Source organism: Panthera onca, chromosome D1 (genome assembly GCF_046562875.1).
Source record: "Panthera onca isolate mPanOnc1 chromosome D1, mPanOnc1 haplotype 2, whole genome shotgun sequence".
Classification (NCBI taxonomy): Eukaryota; Metazoa; Chordata; class Mammalia; order Carnivora; family Felidae; genus Panthera; species Panthera onca.
Genome location: NC_138348.1, coordinates 52587351 through 52594113, shown reverse-complemented (window position 1 = coordinate 52594113; position 6763 = coordinate 52587351). Strand labels below are relative to the sequence as shown.

General features: G+C 41.0%; 1 pseudogene; it reads right to left on the bottom strand.

Annotated features, from left to right (window-relative positions):
- Positions 1-2137: 2137 nt before the first annotated feature.
- On the bottom strand, positions 2138-3077 carry LOC145712447 (olfactory receptor 56A1-like; annotated as a pseudogene).
- Positions 3078-6763: the final 3686 nt, after the last annotated feature.

Here is a 6763-nt window from a genome sequence, read left to right as displayed (position 1 = left end):
AGAACATTGGGATTATTAGTATAATTTTAGGCCACAGTGTTTGAAGTTGGCCCTTCTGTCCTCTGAGGGACAGTAGGAAGGTGGTGCTGTATAAAACTCTTCTAACAGCCATGAGATGGAGGGAGCCCTAAGAGAGAATTCTCTTGTAGAAAATGACAAATACTGAGTCACACCTGTGGCTGGGCTTGAGGAAATGAGAGCCAAGTCTAAGGACATTAAGAGTACCTTCTTGTAGACAAATGGATGTCATTTTCCTTTCCTGCTGTTACTGCATGTAGAAGAGTCCGCCCTGGAGCCCACAGCAGCACTGAGATGCAGTTACTCTGTGGAATCCCCATAATGTGATGCAATCACTCTCTATTCCTGCTGACAGCTAACTCCAAATTCTTTCACAGCTATGAAAGCTTCCCCTGTAATATTATGTTATACTGTCATGTCTCTTCGTGTACCTGAACAGGAGAACTTGATTCTGTGTCCAGTCCCTGGGAGCCAGTGAACACTGGCAAGTCACAAGCCCTCAGACTCAGAACCAACAAGAGTTGTGTAATCATTAACTCTTGTCTCTCAGCCTCATACCTACCCATCCAGATCTGCTTTGGGATGCAGATCTTGTGGGATCTGGGACTTGGACACTGGGACTCTTCTGTTAGTTAGACACCTGGCTCCCTGTTAGAGTCCACCCAGAGAGAACAACAGGAAAAGACTGGAAGGCTGAAGCAGGGCAAGGGATACTTGCTTCTTCCTGTCTGTTCTTATCTTGTCAGTATCCCCAAGCATTGGCTCTTCACCTGGCAGTGGAATTGATTCTAGTCTCCAGGGTTGGTTGGTTGGTTGGTTGGTTGGATATTGAGTTTCAGTTTTATTTGGGTTTGGGTTTGGTTTGGATTTGGTTTGGATTTGGTTTTGGAACTCCCAGGGTCAAATCAGCCTCACTGAGCTCCCTCAGAGGTAGCAGCAGGATAGGGATTCATCCTCAGAGATCTGAGTCCCAGCTCTGAGGGCCCCTCTTCTGAGCTCCTGTGACACTAGTACCAGTTCAAGGCAGCACCTTCCTCAGTGTTGTGAGACACAGCCCCATGGGCCCACTGACAACCTTCTAGGGCCCAATGACCAAACTCTTCCCAAGTGTAAGGTTCTTCCCACAGGTGCTACCTCTCCATTACTTCAGTATCCCCTGTTTTAGTTTCTAGGTTTCCAATATCCATTTAACCATTTGCTTACATTAAATAATCTGAAAATAACCAGTATGACTTTTCTTCTCCTCACCGGACCCACTATTATCCAGAAACCTGACACTTTGCTATGTCTTCTCACTTTCAACTAGAGCTCTTGAGCAAAAGTCAACAAATCAAATAAGACTTGATTTTCAATTCACTGGTTGTGTAGCTTAAACACTTAGGGGAAGTGGCCAACCCAACGTCCTGGTCAGTTTCCCCATTTTCTGGGAAATGGCTTCCTTTCTCCCCATCTCTCTCTCCCCCAACTTATCCTCATTTCTAAGACTCCCTGAAGATGGTGAGACTGCATAAGATAGAAGAGGAAGTTGGTATTGCTATATGTTATTATGAACGTTCTTCTCCTGTAGGGTTGCAGATGCTTTGTTGGGCAGGATTCTGTCATCTCTGAGAACCCACTAGTTCTCAAGAAAGTAGGCATAGGCAGGAAATAGATATCCAGAAGGACAAACCACAAGCAAAGGAGAGTAAGGTAGAGGTCAGGTATCCAGCATCAACTGCACTTGAAGGGGAATTTCTGTAGAAGGAACCTGGGCTTTGGAGTCTGGATTTTGATCTCTGCCATTTTCCAGATAATGTGGTCTTTAGCAGTTTCCAATCTTAAAAAGCATCATTTTTTCCTACTATGTAAAAAGGAAGTAATGACACCTGCAGAAATGTTGTGAAGATTAAATTTACTTACATAAAATTGCCTGGGCTCAACACAATTAAGGAATCTCAGTTTCTTCCTGTTGCCTACCTTCACCAAAATCAGGTGAAGAGAGGAATGGAAGAAATCTGGGTCAGTTATGAAGTGAGCTTCAGAGTATATAGTAAATACTCATCAAGCTTTTTTCCAATACACTGTCTAGGCAAAATCACTGAGGAGAAGGAAGAAAAGAAATTAGATCTATTTCACATATTCACATCCCTGTCTCCATCAATTTCTTAATTCCTTGTTTTATCTCTTTGATCTGAACCTCATAAACAATAGGGTTCAAGGCAGGGGGTATGAGGTGATGAAGGACATTGAGCAGGATGAGGATGTCCATGGGGACCCTCTTTCTGGGCATGTTTGTCAACACCACAACCAGCAGAATGGTGCTGAAGAACAGGATGAGGATGAAATGAGAGTCACATGCGTTCAGGTCTTTGACAGCAGCCCCCTCAGCCTTGAACCTAAGCACAGCTCTTAAGATGAAGGTATAGGAGAAGATGAGGATGAAATCTGAGCCTATTAACGTCCAACCAGCCACAAATTGGTAGATGCCGTTAAGGGTGAAACTGTCACAGGAGAGCCTGGACACAGACAAGTTGGCACAGATTCAGTTCTCAATGACATTTTCCCACAGTAATGAAGCTGGGAAGAGAGAATAGGAATAGGTACAGTGAGTAGGGCATTTCGTGTGATTATGAAGAAATTAGCCTTGGCCACAAATTGGTCAGTGATTATGGAAGGATATTGTAGTGGGTGGCAGATAGCCATGGAGCGATCATAGGCCATGACCCTGAATGTGCAGGACTCCATGGGGAGGAAGTTGTTCATGATAAACATCTGGAGGAAGCAGGCCGAAAAGCTGATGGACCTGAGGTCAAACAGAAGATGGCCGGGACCTTGGGGATGACAGTCAGGCAGAGCATGATGTCCAGCAGGGAAAGCAGGCTGAGCAGGCAGTACATGGGCTCGTGCAGAGATGCCTCCAGCCAGATAGTGGTCAACAGGGTGGCGTTGGCCCCCATGGCCAGGAGAAAAAGGAGGCTGAGGGGCAGGGACAGCCAGTGCTGTCAACTCCGGTAGTTAGGGAAGCAGATGAGGAGGAATTCAGAGGCTGGAGCAGTGGAGTAGTGGCTGGGTGATGCCATGGAATGAATCTGGAGCTGAGGTTTTTCTGGACTCTTTGTATGGGCAGATACAAGAAGCAATTTTTTTTAGTCCACTTCAAAAGTGTGCCTCTTACTCTTTAGGCAGCTAGTGATATATAGGAGACTCTTCTTGAATAGGCAAATCCCAATCAATATCATAAAGATAGACTGGTGAGACTCAACAAATAAAAGCTATGGTCTACGAAGGAAAAGGAATCCGTGAATAAACTAAGATTTGAAACGTGAATAGTGATAAGGAATAACCTCACAACATTAAAAATGTGCAACAAATTATGTCAGTATGATACCAGTGTAAGAAAAATAAAATGTTAATAGTATAAAAAAGGCCAAAAGCACACCTAGTTTTTACAATTATCTAGTGTACGATGAGGGTGGCATCAAACCTATGGTGGAGAAAAATATCCTTCAATAGGCGTTTTTGAGATAATTATTGGCATTGATGTGGGATGGAAAACCTTTAATTACCTGCTCACCTACTACCATATCCAATATGATTTTGGATTGATAATTTTGTTCTATCCCCTCCACAAACTCATGGTATACTAGAAGAAAATAGAATGTCAAATTGATTAAGCCAGTCCTTTGCTAAAACCCCAATCTATTTGAATACAACCACTCACCTTTCAGCATCTGTACCTGATCATCCCAAGTGGTCTTAGAATAAGCCTAAAGTAACAGAAATGGCTGCTTTTACTATATAGTTACCAACTTTAAATGAGACCTCAATGCTTCCTGTCCATCCTAAAAAACTTTCCTGATCAACTTTCCCTTCTTCCAAAACCTTTTTCAAAACTTCTTCATTCTGTTCAAACCTCAAACTCTACTTCTTCTCTTAAAAGATGACATCAACCACTACCTTGCAGAGAAAAAAGGTGTGCAATGAGATTTTTCTTCAACTTCCCAAGATAAAACTTACCAACCTATTTGCACATTCTCCCATCCTTTCCTTATTTCTCCCCATTGATATAGAATCTGCCCATACTCAATGCATCAAACCTTCCACTTCCTACACTGAATCGTAGCCCTTCTAGCCTTGCAATTACACTATCAATTGTTCCCTAATTTGGGGTCATATTTCCTTCTTCAGTGGATCTGCCTTGTCTTTCAAACATTCTCCAGTATCTTTCATTTTTAAAAATAAAAATAAAAATAAAAAGGCTCTTTATTTCCTTCCAGCTATTTTTCCATCTCCCTCCCTTCACACCCAAATTTCTTCCAAGCACTGCCACACTCACTGTCTCCAGTTCTCACCTCACATCCATTCTACAGTTCACATCAGCATGGCCTCCTTCTCCATTAGTTCCACAAAATGCCTCTCAAAAAGATCACCTGTTGGGGTGACTGGGTGGCTCAGCTGATTAAGTACCCAACTCTTGCTTTCAGTTCAGGTCATAATCTCACAGCCCTTGAGAGGGAACCTCCTGTTGGGTTCTATGCTGACAGTGGAGAGACTGCTTAGTATTCTCCCTCCCCCTCTCTCCCTGCCCCTCCTCCATGCTCTCTCTTTCTCTCTCTCAATAGATAAATAAACTTTTTAAAAAATCATCTGTCGATTCTAAATCTTGCTAAAGCAATGGACCAGATCCTCTTCCTGACATACTCCATTTGGTTTTGTTTGCCTCACAATCTCCTGGTTTATCTCACACTCTTGGTGTCTTCATTTTCTCTTACATGTCTTTTTTTATCCACCACTTTGACATCGGTTTTAAGGTTCAGTCCTGAGTTCTCTTTGATTTTCTTCTCTCCTCCGTGCTAATCTCTTCTACCCTGTCTTCCATTTCTTTTTTCCATATGCTCAATTACCATCTCCATGTTGATGATTACTAAATTATATATCTTGCCTACACCTCCTAAATGCCTACTCGATATATCAACTTATATCTTTCACAGATATCCAAAATTCACCAACTCTAAAATTAATTTACCATTTTTCTTCCAAGCCTGGTTGTCTAGCATCTCTTCTCTCAGTGAATAGCATATGTGTATGGGCTATTCCACAACTCATAGGCTAGAAACCATCTTGAACATATCCTTCACCTGTACTTCCCATTACAAACCCACCACCAAAACCTGTCAAATATGCCTTTTAATTAGCTCTTGGATCTACATCTCCATCACCACTGTCACCAGCCAAAAAAACAGTATCATTGCCTCTTGAGTGAAATTTACTGGAATTGCCTCTTAATGCATTCTAGGTTTCATTATAAAACCCTTCTCTACATTGAAATCAGAGAAATATCTTCAAATATAAATATTATCTTGCCACTCATCAGCTTAAAATATGCTATTGGCTTCTCATTGTTAATAGGCAAAAAACACAAAATCCTTAACTTTATTAGATACAAGTTCATGAGAGAAGAAACCATGTCTGTTGATGTTTTTCATCACTATATGTACAGTGTATAGGTAGATTCCTTTATAGGTGCTCATAGTTACTTGAATAAATTATTTAATAAATAAGAAAATGAATGAATGAATGAATGAATGAATATATCATTTGCCTCCTTTCCCATTTTCCAGTCTAATCTGATCTCTCTCTCTCTCTTCTGAGGCTTCCAGAGCCCCAGCCACACTGTCTTTTTTTTCAGATCTTCAAATATAACATGCACTTTCTTCTCCCACTTCTCTTGGAAGACTGTGCATCCCATGTTTCCACACATACATCCCTTTACTTTTTTCCATCCTTAATATCTCAGTTTGAATATTCCATTCTCTGGGAGGTTTTCTCTAATCCTCTCCAGACAAAACCAAGGTCTCCTATTTTATGTTCTCACAGCACTTTGTACCCCCTCAACACAGTTGATGTGTATGTAATAATTTGGTTAAATACTCCTTCCCCCAAGTCCAGTTAGACATTTCATGCCATGACAGTAGAGACCATGTTCACCAGTTGGCGCAGTACTTGGCATGAAGTGGTGCCAAATAATATTTGTAGAATAAATTAATTGTTAGTTTTATGAGCAGAGTGATAGAGGGACACAAAATAAAATTTCCTAAATCAGCCTGAGACGAAAAGTTTGGAAGCCTTCACAAAGTTACTAACATCTTAGCTGAGCTTTGATGGATGTGGAAAACTTAGATGTGCACCAAAACTGTGGGCAGTGTATTTAAGGCATATGAAATGGGTTGTGTAAAAGCATGGAAATAAGTTGAGGGATTTCAGGGGGAGATCCTATGAAATATTTAATTTGACTGGAGCCAAGAGGGTGGGAAGTTGAAAGAAAGAGCAGAAAATGATGTTGGGGCGGTGGGGGAGAAAAGCAGATCATGATAGACCTTTTCTATGCTAAGGAATTTAGAATTAATCTTACATATAAAGAGACTATATATATATATATATATATATATATATATATATACACACACACACACACACACACACACACACACACACACATAAAGAGAATATAAAGAAATATTTTCATTAGTGGAGAGAAGTGACTGGGTATGGACTATAGGAAGTTCACTTTGGATACAATGCTATGGATTATTTGAGTAAGTAGAGACAGTAGCAGCAAAAAGAATGGAAGCCACAATATCTCTGATGAGAAGTGTTGTCTGAAGAAAGTTTGAGCACTGAGGATGGGAAGAAGTGGCATATTCCCATGGTAATATAGACAGTTATGAAAGAGACAGTAGGTGAAAAGCCTAGAATTTTCTGACTT